Source organism: Rhinoraja longicauda, chromosome 33 (assembly GCF_053455715.1).
Source record: "Rhinoraja longicauda isolate Sanriku21f chromosome 33, sRhiLon1.1, whole genome shotgun sequence".
Lineage (NCBI taxonomy): Eukaryota > Metazoa > Chordata > Chondrichthyes > Rajiformes > Arhynchobatidae > Rhinoraja > Rhinoraja longicauda.
Window position 1 is genome coordinate 24,935,295 of NC_135985.1, and position 22,709 is coordinate 24,958,003.

Sequence of the window (22,709 nt, forward strand, 5' to 3'; positions counted from 1 at the left end):
GTGGCCAATTAACCTACAAACCTGTACGTCTTTGGACTTAGGGAGGAAACCGGAGCACCTGGAGAAAATCCACGTTGTCACAGGGATAATGTCCAAACTCCGTACAGACTGTATCCATGGTCAGGATCACACCCGGGTCTCTGGCGCTGTGAGGCAGCAATTCTACCGCTGCGCCACCATGCCATTGTTAGTACCTGACCCCAAACGTCACCTATTCCTTCTCTCCAGAGTTGCCGCCTGACCCGCTGAATCACCCCAGCATTTTAGTCACAGTTGTAGAGTGATACAGCATGGAAACAGACCCTTCAGCCCAACTTGCCCACTCCGGCCAACATGTTCCAGCTACCCTAGTCCCACCTGCCTGCGCTTGGTCCATATCCCTCCAAACCTGTCCTATCCATGCACCTGTCTAACTGTTTCTTAAACGTTGGGATAGTCCCAGCCTCAACTACCTCCTCTGGTAGCTCGTTCCATACACCCGCCACCCTTTGTGTGGAAAATTTTACCCCTAGGATTCCTATTAAATCTTTTCCCCTTCACTTTGAACCTATGTCCTCTGGTCCTCGATTCCCCTACTCTGGGCAAGATTCTGTGCATCTAATCTGATCATTTTGTGTTTATCTTCAGTTATCAGCATCTGCACACTCTGATGCAGCCTGACCTGCATTCCAGTATTTGGGAAGATTTTCATTCTTCTTCTTTGAGTTGGTTTGAATCCACACACCAAAATTATAATTTCATGTTAATTTCACGACAGACCTCCCAATCTTTTTGTTCTCCAGCTCCAGGTCCCATCTGCTGTGTTCTTCACCCTGATTCTTACCAAAAACATACCTTGTGAAGTTCTTTGGTTTGCAGTTCTTACCGACACACCTTGTGAAGCTGGTGTTGGGTACAACAGCTCAGAGAATTGTCGATCTTCAGTGGGATGGAAAAGGCTTCACTCCAAAATAAATGATTTCTTCCTCACAACATCTACATTGGGATTAGAATAATTCTTGCATGAAGTAATTTTCTATTCAGTCGAGAAACAATTGTTTACACATAGTGTCAGCATTTGTTTAACACAAACTCTAACATTTTGACTAAGACAATAACAATTAGCTTCATAATAGTTTTATATCAGCATACATAAATAAATTATCATTAACTGCACAACTAAGCTTTCATTTGAGCTTTCTTAAACATCCAATACCTCCTGCTCCATTTCCCCTTCTTAAGTTCATAAGTCATAGGAGCAGAATTAGTTAATTCGACCCATCGAGTCTACTCTGCAATTCAATCATGGCTGATCTATCTTACAATCCTGTACTGTACATCCTTGGAGTGTGGGAGGAAACCAGAGCACCTGGAGAAAACCCATGTGGTCACGGGGAGAACATACAAATTCCATACAGACAGCACTCGTAGTCAGAATGAAACCTGGGTCTCTGGCGCTGTAGGGCACCTATAACTCTACCGCTGCGCACCACCATGCCTAGGCGGGATAATGGGAGGAATGGGTGGCACTAGCAAGAGTCAGGATAAACTTAGAGGCCAAAGGAAAGAGAAATGGGTGAGGGGGGAGGTGTTACTTTAAACTGGAGAATTCATTGTTCATGCTTTACTTGAGTTACCTCCAATTCCACAAGCAATCTGTTGCAAAGGCGGTCTGATTATCAGGCATTTTTACTTTCACTCCCCTTTAGATACAATCACAGTGGCAGTTCCGCTGCCTTCATCCACTTACAAAGACGCCTTAGGAAGTTCGGCATGTCCTCTACAACTCTCACCAACTTCTACAGATGCACCAAAGAGAGCATTTTATCGGGATGCATCACAACATGGTTTGGGATCAGCTCCATCCAAGACCGCAAGAAATTGCAGAGAATTGTGGATGCAGCCCAGACCATCACGCAAACCAACCTCCCTTCCATTGACTCCATCTACACCTCACGCTGCCTCGGCAAGGCCAGCAGCATCATCAAGGACCAGTCGCACCCCGGTCACTCCCTCTTCTCCCCTCTCCCATCGGGCAAAAGGTATAGAAGTGTGAAAACGCACACCTCCAGATTCAGGGACAGTTTCTTCCCAGCTGTTATCAGGCAACTGAATCATCCCACCACAACCAGAGAGCAGTGCTGAACTATTATCTACCTCATTGGTGACCCTCGGACTATCCTTGACTGGATTTTGCTGGCTTTACCTGGTACTAATCGTTATTTGCTTATTATAATAATAATAATAATGCATTACATTTATATAGCGCTTTTCATATACTCAAAGACGCTTTACAGGGATTTAGAGAACATAGGGAAGTGAATAAATAGATAAATAAGTAAACGAACAGAGAAAGGAGACAGAAGGTGAGGTGACCTTCAGTGGTTGAAGACAGTACTGAACAGGTGAGACTTCAGTGATGTTTTGAATGTGGTGAGTGAGGAGGAGTCTCTGACGGTTTGGGGTAGTGAGTTCCATAGGGTGGGAGCAGCGATGGAGAAAGCCCTGTCCCCCCAGGATCTGAGTTTGGTCCGGATGTGGGGGGATAGGAGATTGGCAGCAGCAGAGCGGAGGGTGCAGGTGGGAGTGTGCCTGTGGAGGAGGTCGGTCAGGTAGGATGGGGCCAGGTTATGGAGGGCTTTGTAGGTCATGAGGAGGATTTTGTACTGGATTCTCTGGGGGATAGGGAGCCAGTGGAGTTTGTAAAGGACGGGGGTGATATGGTCACGGATCGAGGTGTGGGTGAGTAGACGGGCAGAAGTAGGCTGTCTTTGTGATGTGTTTGATGTGTTTGTCGAAGGAGAGGGTTTGATCAAAGATGATTCCAAGATTCCGGATGTGAGGGGAGGTGGATACTGGGAGACCATCAATATTGAGGATGAAGTTTTGGGTGGATTTGGTGAGCGTTTTTGGACCAATGATGATGATTTCAGATTTGTTGCAGATGAGTTTGAGGAAATTTGATTGAAGCCAAGATTTTATTTCAGTGATGCAGTTTGTCAGTGTAGAGTGTGTGGTGGTGGAGATTGACTTGGTGGAGATGAGGAGCTGGATATCATCGGCGAAGCAGTGGAAGTTGAGACCATGACGGCGGATTAATTATGCACTGTAAATGGATCGATTGTAATCATGTATTATCTTTCTGCTGGCTGGATAGCAGCAACAAAAGCTTGTCACTGTACCTCGGTACACATGACAATAAACTAAGCAGGAAACTGAATGCTCCGCCCATGATGGACTCTCCGCCGCCCATGATGGACTCTCCACCATCCCAGTATATCCGCACTGTCACCTGCAACACTCCTCCACAAACTTGCGCTGCCCCCAATGTACTTGTGCAACTAAGGGCGGCACGGTGGCGCAGCAGTAGAGTTGCCGCCTTACAGCAAACGCAGCGCCGGAGACCGGATTCGATCCCGACTACGGGTGCTGTCTGTACGGAGTTTGTATGTTCTCCCCGTGACCTGCGTGGAGTTTCTCCGAGATCTTCGGTTTCCTCCCACACTCCAACGACATACAGGTTTGTAGGTAAATTGGCTTGGTAAATGTAAAAGTTATCCTTAATGGGTATAGGATAGTGTTAATGTGCGGGGATCACTGGTGGGCACGGACCCGGTGGGCCGAAAGGGCCTGTTTCTGCGCTGTGTCTCTAAACTAAACTAAACTATTTACGATATACATTAATGACTTAGACGAAGGGATTCAAAGTACCATTAGCAATTTTGCAGATGATACTAAGCTGGGGGGTAGTGTGAATTGTGAGGAAGATGCAATAAGGCTGCAGGGTGACTTGGACAGGTTGTGTGAGTGGGCGGATACATGGCAGATGCAGTTTAATGTAGATAAGTGTGAGGTTATTCACTTTGGAAGTAAGAATAGAAAGGCAGATTATTATCTGAATGGTGTCAAGTTAGGAGGAGGGGGAGTTCAACGAGATCTGGGTGTCCTAGTGCATCAGTCAATGAAAGGAAGCATGCAGGTACAGCAGGCAGTGAAGAAAGCCAATGGAATGTTGGCCTTCGTAACAAGAGGAGTTGAGTATAGGAGCAAAGAGGTCCTTCTACAGTTGTACCGGGCCCTGGTGAGACCGCACCTGGAGTACTGTGTGCAGTTTTGGTCTCCAAATTTGAGGAAGGATATTCTTGCTATGGAGGGCGTGCAGCGTAGGTTCACTAGGTTAATTCCCGGAATGGCGGGACTGTCGTATGTTGAAAGGCTGGAGCGATTGGGCTTGTATACACTGGAATTTAGAAGGATGAGGGGGGATCTTATTGAAACATATAAGATAATTAGGGGATTTGACACATTCGAGGCAGGAAACATGTTCCCAATGTTGGGGGAGTCCAGAACAAGGGGCCACAGTTTAAGAATAAGGGGTAGGCAATTTAGAACGGAGATGAGGAAGAACTTTTTCAGTCAGAGAGTGGTGAAGGCGTGGAATTCTCTGCCTCAGAAGGCAGTGGAGGCCAGTTCGTTGGATGCTTTCAAGAGAGACCTGGATAGAGCTCTTAAGGATAGTGGAGTGAGGGGGTATGGGGAGAAGGCAGGAACGGGGTATTGATTGAGAGTGATCAGCCATGATCGCATTGAATGGCGGTGCTGGCTCGAAGGGCTGAATGGCCTACTCCTGCACCTATTGTCTATTGTCTATTGTAAACTAAACTTTACGTCCCTGGGCACAGGTTTGACCTCTTGCTGCTGATACCTTGTGCCCAGTGCCCCTGCCCTCAGCCACATTGTCGCTGATCATCTGAAGATCTCCCACCTGTCGGGGGACGAGAGGGAATGAGCAACACACTGGCGAACCTCAAATGGTTTCCCCTGCCATTTTGCTTTTGAGGGTGTGCACCAGGTTAATTCCCGGGATGGCGGGACTGACATATGATGAAAGAATGGATCGACTGGGCCTGTACTCACTGGAATTTAGAAGGATGAGAGGGGATTTTATAGAAACATATAAAATTATTAAGGGATTGGACAGGCTAGACGCAGGAACAAAAAAAGTTCCCCACGTTGTGGGAGTCCAGAACCAGGCGCCACAGTTTAAGAATAATAGACAATAGACAATAGGTGCAGGAGTAGGCCATTCGGCCCTTCGAGCCAGCACCACCATTCAATGTGATCATGGCTGATCATTCTCAATGTACCCCGTTCCGGCCTTCTCCCCATACCCCCTGACTCCGCTATCCTTAAGAGCTCTAGCTAGCTCCCTCTTGAATACATTCAGAGAATTGGCCTCCACTGCCTTCTGAGGCAGAGAATTCCACAGATTTACAACTCTCTGAATGAAAACATTTTTCCTCATCTCCGTTCTAAATGGCCTACCCCTTATTATTAAACCATGGCCCCTGGTTCTGGACACCCCCAACATTGGGAACATGTTTCCTGCTTCTAACGTGTCCAACCCCTTAATAATCTTATATGTTTCGATAAGATCCCCTCTCATCCTTCTAAATTCCAGTGTATACAAGCCTAGTCGCTCCGGTCTTTCAACATATGACAGTCCCGCCATTCCGGGAATTAACCTAGTAAACCTACGCTGTACACCCTGAATAGCAAGAATATCCTTCCTCAAATTTGGAGACCAAAACTGCACACAGTGCTCCAGGTGCGGTCTCACTAGGGCCCTGTACAAATGCAGAAGGACGTCTTTGCTCCTATACTCAACTCCTCTTGTTATGAAGGCCAACATTCCATTGGCTTTCTTCACTGCCTGCTGTACCTGCATGCTTCCTTTCAGGGACTGATGCACTAGGACACCCAGATCTCATTGTACGTCCCCTTTTCCTAACTTGACACCATTCAGATAATAATCTGCCTTCCTATTCTTACCATCAAAGTGGATAACCTCACACTTATCCACATTAAACTGCATCTGCCATGCGTCCGCCCACTCACATAACCTGTCCAAGTCACCCTGCAACCTCATAGCATCTTCCTAACAGTTCACACTGCCACCCAGCTTTGTATCATCTACAAATTTGCTAATGGTACTTTTAATCCCTTCATCCAAGCCATTAATGTATATTGTAAATAGCTGCGGTCCCAGCACCGAGCCTTGCGGTACCCCACTAGTTACTGCCTGCCATTCTGAAAGGGACCCATTTATCCCCACTCTTTGCTTTCTGTCTGTCAACCAATTTTCTATCCATGTCAGTACCCTACCCCCAATACCATGTGCTCTACTTTTACCCACTAATCTCCTATGTGGGACCTTGTCAAAGGCTTTCTGAAAGTCGAGGTACACCACATCCACCGGCTCTCCCGTCAATTTTCCTAGTTACATCCTCAAATAATTCCAGAAGATTAGTTAAACATGATTTCCCCTTCGTAAATCCATGCTGACTCGGAACGATCCTGTTACTGTTATCCAAATGCTCCGCAATTTCGTCTTTTATAATTGACTGCAGCCTCTTCCCCACCACTGATGTCAGACTAACTGGTCTATAATTTCCCGTTTTCTCTCTCCCTCCTTTCTTAAAAAGTGGGATAACATTAGCTACCCTCCAATCCACAGGAACTGATCCTGAATCTATAGAACATTGGAAAATGATCACCAATGCGTCCACAATTTCTAGAGCCACTTCCTTAAGTACCCTGGGTTGCAGACCATCAGGCCCTGGGGATTTATCAGCCTTCAGTCTCATCAGTCTACCCAACACCATTTCCTGCCTGTGAATTTCCTTCAGTTCGTCCGTCACCCTAGGATCTCTGGCCACTAGAACATAAGGGGTCGGCCATTTAGGACTGAGATGAGGAAAAACCTTTTCACCCAGAGAGTTGTGAATGTGTGGAATTCTCTGCTACAGGAGGCAGTGGAGGCCAATTCACTGGATGTATTCAAAAGAGAGTTAGATATAACTCTTAAGGCTAACGGAATCTAAGGATATGAGGAGATAGCAGGAACGGGGTACTGATTTTGGATGATCAGCCATGATCATATTGAATGGCGGGCTGGCTGGAAGGGCTGAATGGCCTCCTGCACCTGTTATCTATGTTTCTATGCCAGCACTCTCCTTTTCATTGAACGATTGAATGGTTGTGTCACAGGAGAGGTCGATTCTGCCATCCTCTCTCACCCGGCTCTTGGTAGTGAGATCCATTCAGTACCTTTGTCCATTCTTTCCTCGTAGCTCTGCAAATTATCCTCTTTCAGTGGCCCAACCAATTGCTGCTGAAAGCCCTAAGTGTCTCTGTCTCCACCACTTCTTGAGACAGTGAACTCCAGACCAGTAACCACCAGGAATGAATGCCATTTGCTGACACGTTCTTCTTAATGATAGAGTCTGACCATCAATTTCTGGCACATCTCATTTCCCCCCACCCACCCCCACCTCCACGAAAGCCCTCCACACTTCCTGACTGCAGTAACATGTTGATGCACAGATCGCCCTGATCTCCTCACCTGGCCTCCTGTCTGTATCTTGTAATACTTGAGTCATTCTGATGATAAATCACGAAACAAAAAGCCTTTTTGATTTCCCTGCACACAAACAATGTGGCATAAATTGAATTGAAACAATATTCTCCCACTTTGTGGCACGGTGGCGCAGCGGTAGAGTTGCTGCCTTTACAGCGCCAGAGACTTGGGTTCGATCCTGACTCCGGGTGCTGCCTGTACGGAGATTATATGTTCACCACGTGACCGCGTGGGTTTTCTCCGAGATCTTCGGTTTCCTCCCACACTCCAAAGACGGTTAATTAGCTTTGGTGAAAATTGTAAATTGTCCCTAGTATGTAGGATAGTGTTAGTGTTGGGGATCGCTGGTCAGCACGGACTCGGTGGGCTGAAGGGCCTGTTTCCTTGCTGTATCTCTAAACTCTAAACTTTCCGCTAACAAAAATGACAGTCGCATCTCATTCCCTAGTAAGTAAAAGATGTTTTCTGATTTAATTTTTCCCAAGAAGACAGAACATTTATAATAAAATCAGTCAATAAATTCTTCAAATTAGGTCAATACTGCCAAAGAAAGTATTATTTATATTTTTGAAGGACTTTATCAGAACTCAATAATTCAAAAGTGCTTCAGATATCAAATAGCTTTTTTGAAAGACATCTGTGCCAGCCACTTTGTACACAACACCAATGATTAGACTACCTGAAGAGCTGTCCATTTGCCTTCAAGCAATCTGTCAGGTGCACCCAAACAACCAAATGGCCAATGTTTTTTGTTCATTTCTAATATGTTTAAGGAAATATTATCATCGTAAGTCATCAGTTGTAGAGTCACACAGCAACTGATGAGAGGCATCGATAGGGTAGACAGTCAGATCCTCTATCCCTGTGTCGAAATGTCAAAGAGTAGAGGGCACATCTTGAAGGTGAGAGGGGCAAAGTTTACAACAGATGTGCAGTGCAAGTTTTTCACGCAGAGTGACACTTTGCCGGGGGTGGTGGTGGAGGCGGACACGACAGTGGCATTTAAGAGGCTTTTAGATGAGCACACGGATATGCAGGGAATGGATGTTGTGCAGGCAGGCAGATTGGTCTTGGCATCACAGACTCTGTGGACCATGGGGACCGTTCCTGTGCTGCACTGTTCCACGTTCGATGTTAACTAAATCAATGAAAGCAATTAGCAGCGAATATTCTGTTAATTGTCATGAGCACACGGAGGCTTGTGTCTGATGAAATAGATTTTCTTTTGCTTCAAGCGTAGGCTTTTCATTCTGAGCTGACAGGTGGTGCAGCAGGGATGGATCTCTGTTGCCCTCGCTGCCACCCTTCCCTTGCCTTCCCTTCCCTTGCCAGCCCGGGCATTTGTCCAGGAAGGCAGTTTGGCTCGCTTTGGTGGTGATGCTGCCAGGGTCAAGCTCACCTTTTCCTGTGTGGCGAGGTTGTGCCAGGAAACCACTGATTGCACCGATAACGAAGGCTCCCAGAGGCAGGGAGCAGCTGGCCTGGCACCGGGTGGAGATGGAATCAGGAGAACGGCCCAGCTCCTTCAGGTCCTTCAGGCAACAGCCTGGCAGAAACGAGGAAACAATCATAAGCAGGCTGGAGATTATCACTGGGATTATCAGTGCGATCCTACCACACTTTGGGGCGGCACGGTGGCGCAGCGGTAGAGTTGCTGCCTTACTGCACCAGCGACCTGGGTTTGATCCTGACTACGGGAGCTGTCTGTACGGAGTTTGTACGTTCTCCCCATGACCGCGTGGATTTTCTCTGAGACCTTTGGTTTCCTCCCACACTCCAAAGATGTACAGGTTTGTAGGCTAATTGGCTTGGTATAAATGTAAAATTGTCCCTAATGTGTGTGGAGTGGTGTTAATGTGCTGGTCGGTATGGACTCGGTGGGCTGAAGGGCCTGTGTCTGCAGGTGTAATCTCCAAACTAAACTAAACTAAACTAAACAGGAGAGCAACTATCTACCTCAATGGATACCCTCGGATTTTACTGACTTTATCTTGCAGTAAATGTTATTCACGTTATTCCCTTTATCACCTATCTGTAAACTGTGATGGCTCAAATGTAATCACGTGTTGTCTTTCCGCTGACTGGTTAGCACGCAACAAAAGCTTTTCACTGTACCTCGGTACACGTGACAATAAACTAAACTCAACTTGCTGTGCATAAGATCACTCGACTGCACTTCATACTCAATTCCCGGGCCAGAGAGCCTACTGGGATAGAGCAGAGAAAATGGAAGAGTACAGCACAAGATTAGGCCCTTCTGCCCACAATACCTGTGCTGAACATGATACCAAGAACAAGATTGTGTGCAGGTACTGGTATTTACCTACATATAACCCCTTCCTTCTCCGCATATCTACAGCATGTGCTTATTTTATATTATTTTATTTTATTATATTTTATTTTTATATTTTATATTTATATTTCAGATACAGCGCGGAAACAGGCCTTTTCGGCCCACCAAGTCCGCACCGCCCAGCGATCCCCGCACATTAACACTATCCTACACACACTAGGGACAATTTTTTACATTTACCCAGTCAATTGACCTACATACCTGTACGTCTTTGGAGTGTGGGAGGAAACCGAAGATCTCGGAGAAAACCCACGCAGGTCACGGGGAGAACGTACAAACTCCTTACAGTACAGCACCCGTAGTCAGGATCGAACCTGAGTCTCCGGCGCTGCATTCGCTGTAAGGCAACAACTCTACCGCTGCGCCACCGTGCCGCCATCTTATAAGTCTCTTAAATGCCACTATTGTTTCTTTCTCCACCACCATCCCTGGCATTACATCCCACGAACACCACCCTCTGTGTGAAGAACTTGCCCCATACATCTCCTTTAAACTTTGCCCCTCTCATCTTAAAGCTCTACCCTCTAGCATTAGATTTTTCCATCCTGGGAGAAAGGCTCCAACTGTCTCTCATGATTTCACATCAGGTCACCTCTCAACCTCCGGCATTCCAGAGAAAATAATCCAAGTCTATCCAACCTCTCCCTTTAGCTAATACCCCATCATTCAGAATGGCAGACAGTGGCTAATGGAGCGCCGCAAGGCTCGGTGCTGAGACCGCAGCTATTTACAATATATATTAATGATTTAGATGAAGGAATTAAATGTAACACAGCAAATTTGCAGATGACACAAAGCTGGGTGGCAGTGTGAACTGTGAGGAGGATGCTATGAGGTTGCAGGGTGACTTGGACAGGTTGGGTGAGTGGGCAGATGCATGGCAGATGCAGTTTAATGTTGATAAGTGTGAGGTTATCCACTTTGGAAGGCAGATTATTATCTGAATGGTGTCAAGTTAGGAAAAGGGGAAGTACAACGAGACCTGGGTGTCCTAGTGCATCAGTCACTGAAAGGAAGCGTGCAGGTACAGCAGGCAGTGAAGAAAGCCAATGGAATGTTGGCCTTCATAACAAGAGGAGTTGAGTATAGGAGCAAAGAGGTCCTTCTGCAGTTGTACAGGACCCTAGTGAGACCGCACCTGGAGTATTGTGTGCAGTTTTGTGTCCTAATTTGAGGAAGGACATTCTTGCTATTGAGGGGTTAATTCCCGTGGTGTCATATGATGAAACACTGGAGCGACTGGGCTTGTATACACTGGAATTATAGATGGATGAGAGGGGATCTTATAGAAACATTAAAAATTATTAAGGGATTGGACTCGCTAGATGCAGGAAACATGTTCCCGATGTTGGGGGAGTCCAGAACCAGGGGCCACATTTTAAGAATAAGGGGTAGGCCATTTAGAACTGAGATGAGGAAAAGCTTTTGCACTCAGAGAGTTGTGAATTTGTGGAATTCTCTGCCTCAGAAGGCAGTGGAGGCCGATTCACTGGATGCTTTCAAAAGAGAGTTGGATAGTGCTCTTAGGGCTAGCAGAATCAAGGGATATGGGGAGAAGGCAGGAACGGGGTAGATTGTGGATGATCAGCCATGATCACATTGAATGGTGGTGCTGGCTGGAAGGGCCAAATGGCCTACTCCTGCACCTATTGTCTATGTATCTATGTAACCCTGGTAACATTCTGATCAACGTGTTCAGCACCCATTCCAAAACTACCACATCCTTCCAGTTACCAGATCTACAACCAATACTCCAAAGTGACCTAACCTAATCTTTCCTATTCATGTACCTGTCTAAATGTTATTCAAATGTTGTTATAGTACCCGTCTCAACCACATCCTTAGGCACTCGTTCCTACTTACCATCCTCTGCTTGAAAAAGTTGCCCCTCAGTTTTGGATTAAATCATTCCCCTCTCACCTTAAACCTACGCCCTCTACTTCTTAATTCCCCTACCCTGGGTGGCTTTTGAAAATGTTTTTTGCTTGTAGAAAGTAATGATTGTGAATGGGACCCCTGACTTAAACAGGTTAAGACACTTTGAAAAAAAATGAGCTAGAACTGTCAATTGACCAGAATTAGACTTGCAGTCGTGAAGATGAGTAACTACATTGGTGCTTTGGGAACTGTGAATTTTATACATGGCAGAATAGATTCAGTAGATTAGGGAGCGGCAGCAAGTGGGTAGAGGTTCATGAGCTGTGGTTGAAATTAAATAGATGGGTAAAGTCTTATTCAGGTAGAGGGTGGGACAATGCTGCAGGGATAGAGTTGCTGCCTTGCAGTGCTGGAGATCCTGGTTGGATCCTGTCTATGGGTGCTGTCTGTACAGAGTTTGTACGTTCTCCCCGCGACCACATGGGCTTTCTCCAGGTACTCCAGTTTCCTCCCACACTCCAAAGACGTACTGGTTTGTAGGTTAATTGGCTTTGGTTAAAATTGGAAATTACTGCTAGTGTGTAGGATAGTGCTAGTGTACGGGGTGATCGCAGGGTTGGTGGGCCGAAGGGCCTGTTTCCATGCTGTGTCTCTAAACTAAACTAAGATTCTGGCCAGACAAGACATTGCACGAGTAGGCTACATTACATTTAACAATGTGGACATAACATTGTTCACAATAGGATAAATAGAAAACCATCCAGTTACTTCGAAAAAGGCGGCCATAATGAACTAGGGAAAAAACTGCAGATGCTGGTTTAAATCGAAGGTGGACACAAATTGCTGGAGTAACTCAGCGGGTCAGGCAGCATTGCAGATGCTGGTTTAAATTGAACGTAACACAAGATGCTGGAGTAACTCAGTGGGCCTGACTCGCTGAGTTACTCCAGCATTTTGTGTCTACCTTGGCCATAATGAACTATTGTTTTTGAATGGTGAACTAAAACCCATGTCAATTGTCCGCTAGTGTGTGCAGGATAGTGTTAGTGTGCGGGGATTGCTGGTCGGCGCGGACTCGGTGGGCCGAAGGGCCTGTTGCTGTGCTCTATCTCTAAACTAAACTAAACTAAACTAAAATGAGAAATTAGAATTTTTTAATACAAGAGTGTAAGTTATCCAAAAGATTGATTTTCAACACAACTACTTTCAGCTGCCCGTGCTGTTCTGTTAATTGAAGCACATTCTGCACCCGTGACATCTAACAAAGGAGGGTGCAAACTCCTTTCCTTTGTGAGAATCACTTCAGTGCAGGCTGTTGCATCTCGTTGCCAATTAGTGAAACTCACTTCCTGCAGCCTCGAGGAGTCTGGGTTTAATGTGCTACTGCTGTGGCCAAAGGTTAATTACTCGAAGATTCTTCCAGTCAATCGCTGAAATGTGTCAACAACCTCGGGTTGTGCAGCAGCCACCAAAGTCCCCGGCACACACAACATTAGCAGCACGATCGTTTCATCAGTTTCAGCTCCAGCGTATACTCAATCTTTAGAATAATGAGCTTTCCACAACATTTGTCAAAAGCAAGCAGGTCAGTCCTTCATGACGACCCTGGACAGTGACAGACAGCTGAGTGCCCATGATTGTCGACTCAAAAAGGATGGAGTTACTCAGCGGGTCAGGCAGCGTCTCTGGAGAGAAGGAATAGGTGACGTTTCGGGTCGAGAACCTTTAGACTGAGAATCAGGCGAGAGGGAGCCGAGAGATATGAAAAGGTGCATGGAACAAATGAATGTTAGATATGCAAAAAGGCAGATCAACGATGATCAAGGGAAGGTGGAGCCCACAATGGTCCATTGTTGGCTGTGGGGAAAGTGATCACGAATGATACAAACAGGGAAACTCAGCAGGACGACAGGGAAACTAGTACGCGACTAGGGTGGGGGAGGGACGGAGAGAGAGGGGATGCAAGGGTTACTTGAAGTTAGAGAAATCAATAATCATACCGCTGGGTTGTAAGCTGGCCAAGCAAAGTAAGAGATGCTGTTCCTCCAATTTGCATGTGGCCTCCTCCACTGTCAGAGTGAGGCCACATGCAAACTGGAGGGATAGCACCTCATGTTTCAGGACATAAAGGTCAGTGTGGGAGTTAAAGTGTTTGGCAACCGGGAAATCCCATGAATGTTTTCTTTTGAAAGTCTTACACCGAGCTGTCTGATCTCATTGGATTCAGCCTTGGGTTGGGAAGAAAAATAAAATCCAAATCCTCATTTTCTTCCATTTGAAAGTGTTGGTCTGCAAATCAAGGCCTTCAGATTTCCCCAAATACACTTCATGTTTCACAGTCATCTTCAGCATTGGGTTAACATAGAAACATAGAAAATAGGTGCAGGAGTAGGCCATTCGGCCCTTCGAGCCAGGACCGCCAGCACCGCCAGCACCGCCATTCAAGATGATCATGCCTGATCATCCAAAATCAGTACCCCGTTCCTGCTTGTTCCCCATACCCCTTGATTATGTTAGCCCGAAGAGCTAAACCCAACTCTCTAAATCCAACTGAAGCTTCAAAGGTGGGGCAACACTGTGAATCACGCATTTCTCCATCATGTCACTCAGTCTCGTTCAACACTATGCAGAACATTTGTACGGAGATATTTTCACCACTTGATTAAATGTCATAACTAATTTACCACAAGTGCCTAACAAGACAGCGCACTGTTTCCTCTCGATGAGGGGAGAGCTGACAGAAGTAGATTAAAATGATGAGAGGCGCAGAGAGGGCAGACAGTCAGAACCGTTTTCCCACTGTGAAAATGTCAAAGAATAGAGGGCTTCACTTTAAGGCGAAATGGACAAAGTGTAAAGGAGAATTGCAGGGCGAGATTTTAAGAAAGTGGTGGAGGCAGATGAGATAATGGCATTTAAGAGACTATTAGGTAGGCACATGGATATGCAGGGGATGGAGGGATATGGGTCACGTGCAGGCAGATGAGATTAGCTTAGCTTGGCATCATGTTTAGCACAGACATCGTGGGCCAAAGGACCTGTTCTGTGCTCTACTGTTCTACATTCTATGTTTAAAAGAAAAGCAGGGGAGAGAAAGAGAGAAGAACCTAAAGCCTTAAAATGGAATTGCAGAGACAATCAAAGAGTATTGGATATTCACACAAGACAAAGAGAGAAACCAAGCTACATTTAATGAAAGAAACACATGTGACTAACAGTAACACACAAGCAATACAGATACATAAAGGAGACAGAACTTGCTTTGGTTTGATTTATTTGCTTTGAATGCAATATTTAAAATAATATTTATTATTGACTGAAGGAATATTGATTGAATTTGATACAATTACTTGGTTTTAGGTTGGGAATTTTTGAATATTGAACTACCTTTACTATGGCACAGAATCTATGCTTACAGGTGTCTTGACTGTACCGTCAAACAAAATGGCTCCTGACTTCAAAATGGATACCAGGTAGAGAAGACAAGGCAAATTTGGTCTGTATTTTTCTGATTTTGTTTATCTGGCTTGGCTTCAAAATGTTGTTCCTCCTTACACACTGAATGCATTAGAGCCAAATATTTAATGCTAACTTATATTTTTATAGAAATTTGCGTCCTCAGTGCCAGACACTGTTTGCGTACTTTGTGCATTGCACTTCACTATACATCGGCACATGTGACAATAAAGTATCACCAAATCCCTTAAGCTTGCTATCGCTCCCTTTCTTGCTCAGTGTTCATCCCACATCTTGCTCGTCTGGCTGCAGGGAACAATGGATAAAAGAAATAGAGAAAGAGTGAGCGAGAGATAAAGCGAAAGAAAGAGAGAATAGGGCCTGTCCCAGTTATGCAATTTTTAAGGCGACTGCCGGCGACTATCATAGTCGTAGCAGATCGGCAAAAATTTATTTTACCCGACGACAATGACCACGACAATGACCACGACAATGACCACGACAATGACCACGACAATGACCATGACAATGACCACGACAATGACCACGACAAGGTCGATACAAGTTACTTTTTTTGTGAAACTAGCACCTGGCTAAGAGATTACACCATCTTCGGAAACATCGCAAAATTCCCACGCTTACCTGACCGTCAAACTGTCGCCTCCAATCTACCTGTCAAATGTCCTGACGGTAAATAAATTGGTTAAACAAAACTATCTTCTGGTATCTTCAAATGCCTTTTCTTAATTTAATATTACGTGCTTCTAAATGCATCTGCGACAACCTAGCAAACCTGGGGACAGCGTGCGACAGACAGCGCCCGCAATAAGCTACGATACCTGGCCACAAGCCAACTGTCGCCCAGAAATTTCTATCTGGATTTTTTTTCCGTGACGCGCCGAGATCCGCTACGATTGATTGAAGACTCCTCACGATCATGCCCGCGACACCCCGGCAAACGTTCAGCAACAGCCTAGTCACCGGCAGTCGCCTTAAAATCGCCTAAGTGGGACAGGCCCTAAATAGAGAGAGAAAGAGTAGATTGAAGGAGCAAGAAGAGAAAAAAATAGTTACTTCAGCGCGATGAACCCCACTCCAAAAAAATGTGACATTATGTGAAAGGTTTCTATCCTGTTAGCGGCTGTGATAATCAAAATTGCATGGCATAAAAATACATAACAGTAGATTAAAATAATGTTACAGAACAATGAAAGGCATGGATAGAGTGGATGTGGAGAGGATGTTTCCACTGGTGGGAGAGTCTAGGACCAGAGGTCATAGCATCAAAATTAAAGGGTGCTCTTTTAGAAAGGAGGTGAGGAGGAACTTCTTTAGTCAGTGGGTAGTTAATCTGTGGAACTCATTGCCACAGAGGGCTGTGAAGGCCAAGTCGGTGGATACTTTTAAGGTAGAGAGAGACAAATTCTTGATTAGAACGGGTGTCAAGGGTTATGGGGAGAAGGCAGGAAAAAGGGATTGGGAGGTTGAGATCAGCCATGATTGAATGGCAGAGTAGACTCGATGGGCCGTATGGGCGGATTCTACTCCTATAACTTGTGAACGTGTGAACTGCAAGCGCTCAGGGTTGCAGACGGATAAATTGGAGACTGAGGCAGTCCGTGTTCAGTAGAGTGCCACTCACTGTGGGTGGTGTGAAGTGTCGCTCAGCTCCACCGTTTCTCCACGATAACTCGCCCCCTCCAGTCAGCGCAGGGCCACTGGCCAAAGCGCCGCTTCCCGGGCACTGGGGACTGACACAGGCGGCCCTCGGGGAGAGGGGACCAAGGTCGGCCCTGCTCCCAGCCTCCACACGTGCTGCCACACAACTCCCAACTGTGGAGATCTTCCACCAGCAGCCACTGTGAAGGGAACAGCAGCCGCTGCACACTCTGCTGCTGCAACCATTCCCAAAGCTCGCACAGCCTCTCTCTGCCCCACCTCACGTGAAGGTTGTGACTTACTGCAAACCCCCAGATCACTTGTACAGCTTGTACTCGCTGGAATTTAGAAGACTGAGGGGGGATCTTATAGAAACGTACAAAATTCTTAAGGGGTTGGACAGGCTAGATGCAGGAAGATTGTTCCCGATGTTGGGGAAGTCCAGAACAAGGGGTCACAGTTTAAGGATAAGGGGGAAGTCTTTTAGGACTGAGATGAGAAAGTTTATTTTCACACAGAGAGTGGTGAATCTGTGGAATTCTCTGCCACAGAAGGTAGTTGAGGCCAGTTCATTGGTTATATCTAAGAGGGAGTTAGACGTGGCCCTTATGACTAAAGGGATCAGGGGGTATGGAGAGAAGGCAGGTACGGGATACTGAGTTGGATGATCAGCCATGATCATATTGAATGGCGGTGCAGGCTCGAAGGGCCGAATGGCCTACTACTGCACCTATTTTCTATGTTTCTATGTTTCTATCACGGTTGGCATTGGTGCCGTTTCAGTTTCTGTTTAGTTTATTGTCACGTGGACCGAGGTGCAGTGAAAAGCTATTTGTTGCGTGCTAACCAGTTAGCAGAAAGACAATACATGATTACAATCAATCCATTTGCAGTGTATAGATACATGATAAGGGACTAACGTTTAGTGCAAGGTAAAACCAACGACTTATACAACTGCAACATGACCTCCCAACTTCTATACTCAATACTCTGATTGATGAAGGGCAATGTGCCAAATTGAGCCGTCCACAGTGTACAGATAAATCCTGTTGTGGGAGTAGAGATTTCATATTGTGGAGCGATAGTAATGTGTGATTGCAGATCCACATCTGTGACCAGCACACACAGCCTGTCTTGGTCGCCATCTTGGACCCAGCCTTCAGTTGCTTATTAAATGTTGTGGGAATAAGCTGCTTCACCGCTCCTCAGACCACTCAGGGCATCACGGTGGCGCAGCGGTAGAGTTGCTGCCTTGCAGCGCTTGCAGCGCCGGAGACCCAGGTTCGATCCTGACTACGGGTACCGTCTGTATGGAGTTTGTACGTTCTCCCCGTGACCGCATGGGTTTTCTCCGATTTCCTCCCAAACTCCAAAGATTGAGGCCAGTTCATTGGCTATATTTAAGAGGGAGTTAGATGTGGCCCTTGTGGCTAAAGGGATCAGGGGGTATGGAGAGAAGGTAGGTACAGGATACTGAGTTGGATGATCAGCCATGATCATATTGAATGGCGGTGCAGGCTCGAAGGGCCGAATGGCCTCCTCCTGCACCTATTTTCTATGTTTCTATGTTTCTATGTACAGGTTTGTGGGTTAATTGGCTTGGTGTATGTGTAAATTGTCTCTCTATGTGTTAATGTGGGGGGTGATCGCTGGTCGGCGTGGATTCGGTGGGCTGAAGGGCCTCTGAACTAAACTAAACTAAACCCCTGCTTTCCACACTGCAAGTACTCTCTGGGTGAACAAATTCCTCCTCAAATCCTCTCAAAAGCTCATATTCCAGCCATAAAACTATCCCCTATGGTTGATGAGCCCCCTGCCCTGGGGAGAGGTTTCCTACTTTCCCCATTATCTCTGTCTCTCATATATTTATATTCCTTGGTCAGGTCTCACCTCAGCTACTTTGCAAAAACAAGAAAACAAACCTGTCTCTCCAATCTCCCCCCATAAATGAAACATTCATTTAACAACTTAAGAAACGTTTCATGAAGGAACATTCAAGTAAGAATTTCATTGTTCCATCTGGGACAAATGAAAATAAAAGGTTTTTGACTCATGACTCTTGATATTCCAACCCTGGCAACGTCCTGGTGAATCTGCGTCTTGCTGACTTGTCATTTTCTCATAAGGAATAGGTGTAGAATTAGGCCATTCGGCCCACCAAGTGCTTTCAAGAGAGAGTTAGATCGAGCTCTTAAAGATAGCGAGAGTCAAGGGATATGGGGAGAAAGCAGGACCGGGGTAATGATTGTAGATGATCAGCCATGATCACAGTGAATGGCGGTGCTGGCGTGAAGGGCCAAATGGCCTCCTCCTGCACCTATTGTCTATTGTCTAAGTTTACTCCGCCATTCAAGCATGGCTGATCTATCTCTCCCTCCTAACCCCATTCTCCTGCCATCTCCCCATAACCTCTGACACCCGTACTAATCAGGAATCTATCTGTCTCTGCCTTAAAAATATCCACTGACTGCCTCCACAGCCTTCAGTGACAAAGAATTCCACAGATTCACCAGCCACTGACTAAAGAAATTTCTCCCCATCTCCTTCCTAAAAGAACGTCCTTTAATTCTGAGGCTATGACCTCTAGACTTAGTCTCCCACTGGTGGAAACATCCTCTCCACATCCACTCCATCCAAGCCTTTCACTATTCTGTGTGTTTCAATGAGGTCCCCCCTCATTCTTCAAAACTCCAGCGTGTACAGGCCCAGTGCTGATAAACGCTCATAATAGGTTAACCTGGGATCATTCCTGTAGACCTCCTCTGGACCCTCTCCAGAGCCAGCACATCCTTCCTCAGATATGGTGCTCACAATATTCCAAATGCGGCCTGACCAGCGCCTTATAGTGCCTCAGCTTTGCATCACTGTTTTTGTATACAAGACCTCTTGAAATAAATGCTAGCATCGAGTTTGCTTTCTTTACTACTAATTCAACTTGCAGGCGTGGGTTTTCTCCGAGATCTTCGGTTTCCTCCCACACTCCAAAGACGTACAGGTATGTAGGTTAATTGGCTGGGTAAATGTAAAAATTGTCCCTAGTGGGTGTAGGATAGTGTTAATGTGCGGGGATCACTGGGCGGCACGGACTTGGTGGGCCGAAAAGGCCTGTTTCCGGCTGTATATATATGATATGATATGATATGATTAACTCCCCCACTCTCAGCATCTTGAATTACTTATTGAGTCAAAAACATAGAACAGCACAGCGCCAGAACAGACCATTTGGCCCACAATGCCTGTGCTGAACATGATGCCAGCATCTTCCTGCACAATATCCATGCCCCTTTGTTCCCTGCATATCCAGATGCTGACCCAATAGCCTTGTAAATGCCGCTATTGTAACTGTCTCCACCACCACCCCTGGCAGTGTGTTCCAGGCACCCGCCACCCACTGTGTAAAAAACATGCCCTCCACATCTCCTTTAAACTTTGCCCCTCTCACCTTAAAGCTATGCCCCCTGGTCTTTGTTTTTTTTTCCATCCTGAGAAAGGTTCTGACTGTCTACCCTATCTGTGCCTCTCATCGTTTTGTATATTTCTGTCAGGTCTTCTCACAAGCCCCGACGCTCCAGGGAAAACAAACCAATTCTGCCCAACCTCCTCTTCTACCTAACACCCTAGAGTAGAGTCACAGAGTCCAACAGTCATCCAGCATGAAAACAGGCCTTCCGACCGACATGCCCCATCTACACTGATCCCACCTGCCTGCGTTTGGCCCTTATCCCTCCAAACCTGTCCTATGCATGTACCTGTCCAAATGTCTCTTAAACGTTATGATGGTACCTGCTCTGGAAATCCAGGCATCGTTTTGGTAAACGTCTTCTGCGCCCTCACCAAAGCCTGAGTCCGTACACACGTCTCTGAAGAGAGATGTTTGCCACGGATGGGATTTGCTTGGGCATCTATTTTTCACCCATCGCTCGTGTGATTGAGGGTCAGGCTCGGTCAGTAACGCTGTGCGTCATGCCCTGAATCATGCCGAGTCGTGAGAGAGAGAGTCCCTGCCCGCGAGACCAACCTAAGTCACCACTTCACCTGCTGCACGGCGTCTCAGTGCAAGATCGCTCCTCGTCACGCCTTCCTGACAGGGCCACAATGGATAAGTCATCAGGTTTCACAGCGAGTCTTTTGTAAGGACCGAGCCTCGACAGACAGCTTTCTTTTAGACACCGACACGTCGACTGAAAAGAGCTTTTGTCGGGAACTCGACGGCATTGTTTCAATTTGTCAGTAAAGAAATGAAGAACGCTGAATAGAAAATGTTATTTGCTTGTAACCTCAATGAGACCTGCTCATCAAATCATTTAGTGTGGGAAGGAACTGCAGAAGCTGGTTTAAACCGAAGATAGACACAAAACATGCTGGAGTAACTCAGCAGGTCAGGCAGCATCTCTGCAGAGAAGGAATGGATGACGTTTCAGGTCGAGACCTTTCTTCATCAGGGGAATGGGAACTGAGAGATACAGATGATACATAGGACAAATGGATGAAAGATGTGCTGAAATCAACGACGATCATGGAAAGTTGGAACCCAGAATGGCCCATTGTTGGCTGTGGGCCAGGTGACAACGACATTATACAGACGTTGAAAGTCAACAGGACGACAGTGAAACTAGCACGTTGACTAGGGAGGGGGGAGGGACGGAGAGAGGGGGAATGCAAGGGTTACTTGAACTTAGAGAAATCAATATTCATACCACTGGGTTGTAAGCTGCCCAAGCGAAATATGAAGTGCTGTTCCTCCAATTTGCGTTTGGCCAGTAATTTCAAATTATGAAATGGTGAAGAACATAGACCAGCATGTGTAGATCAATTGCCACTGCGATTTAACGTGGAAGATCGGGTAAATATCAGCCACTGGGTCAGCTCCCAGTGAGGCACCCTGGTGAAACCTTGCTCCAATGGAAGCAGACACCAATCGGTCTTTCATGAGGATGAATGCTCAGAGTCTTTTACCCAGGATAGGGCAATCAAAAGTGAGAGGACATATGCTTGAGGTTTAGTTTAGTTGAGTGACACTAAACTAAACTAAAGTTTTCCATGCATTGGAAAAAGGCCCTTCGATCCACCGAGCCCGCGCCGACCAGCGATCCCCGTACACTAACACTGTACACACTAGGCACAAAAAAGGAATTTTAATCGAAGCCAATTAACCTACAAACCTGAACATCTTTGGAGTGTGGGAGGAAACCAGAGCGCCCAGAGGAAACCCACGCGGTCACAGGGAGAACATACAAACTCCGTACAGACAGCACCCATAGTCAGGATTGAACCCAGATCTCTGGCACTGTAAGGCAGCAACTCTACCGCTGCGCCACCGTGGTGAGAGGGACAAATATTTAGCAGGAAGCTGAGGGGCAACTTTTTCACTCAGAGGGTGGTGGGTATCTGGAATGAGAGGAGGTGGTTGGGCAGGTATTATAACAACATTTATAAGACACTAGGACAAGTACATGGATAGGAAAGGTTTAGAGGGATATGGGCCAAATGGGACTAGCTTAGATGGGGCATCTTGGTCGGCATGGACGATTTGGGCAGAAGGGCCTGTTTCCGTGCTGTATCACAGGATGACTCTCTGGCCAGGGCTGTGCAGGTTGAAGTGATAGAACGGTCTGAGGTAATCCATATATTCTTTATGGTTGGTACCTCAGCCAGCAAGGGGGCAAGCACAGTTGACCAAGGCTGGTAAGAAGGAGAAGGAAAGACGTTTAGCCAAAGGTGAGATGACGGGTCAGGGTCCAGTAACACCTGTGGGGAGATGGTGTGTATTGAACAGAACGCTCTGAATGATCGGTCAACAATAATACCCTGGGCACCGCCATCTTCATGAGCAGTGGTCCATCCGTGGAGATGCCACCGAGTGTCCAGAGGCCTCAAGCTCTCCACGCTCAAATGAAGGCAGTGCTAGACTGGAGGGAAATAAATATTGCACCCAATCTGTGTACAGGAAGGAACTGCAGATGC

General features: G+C 46.3%; 1 long non-coding RNA gene across 1 annotated transcript; it reads right to left on the reverse strand.

The window, feature by feature from the left end:
- Nucleotides 1-940: 940 nt before the first annotated feature.
- LOC144609066 (uncharacterized) lies at nucleotides 941-16,097 on the reverse strand. The gene is made up of 3 exons (XR_013549273.1): nucleotides 15,926-16,097; nucleotides 8,799-8,945; nucleotides 941-975 (listed from the first exon to the last, which is right to left on the reverse strand). It is a non-coding gene; the product is annotated as an uncharacterized LOC144609066 (long non-coding RNA).
- Between the last annotated feature and the right edge of the window lie 6,612 nt (nucleotides 16,098-22,709).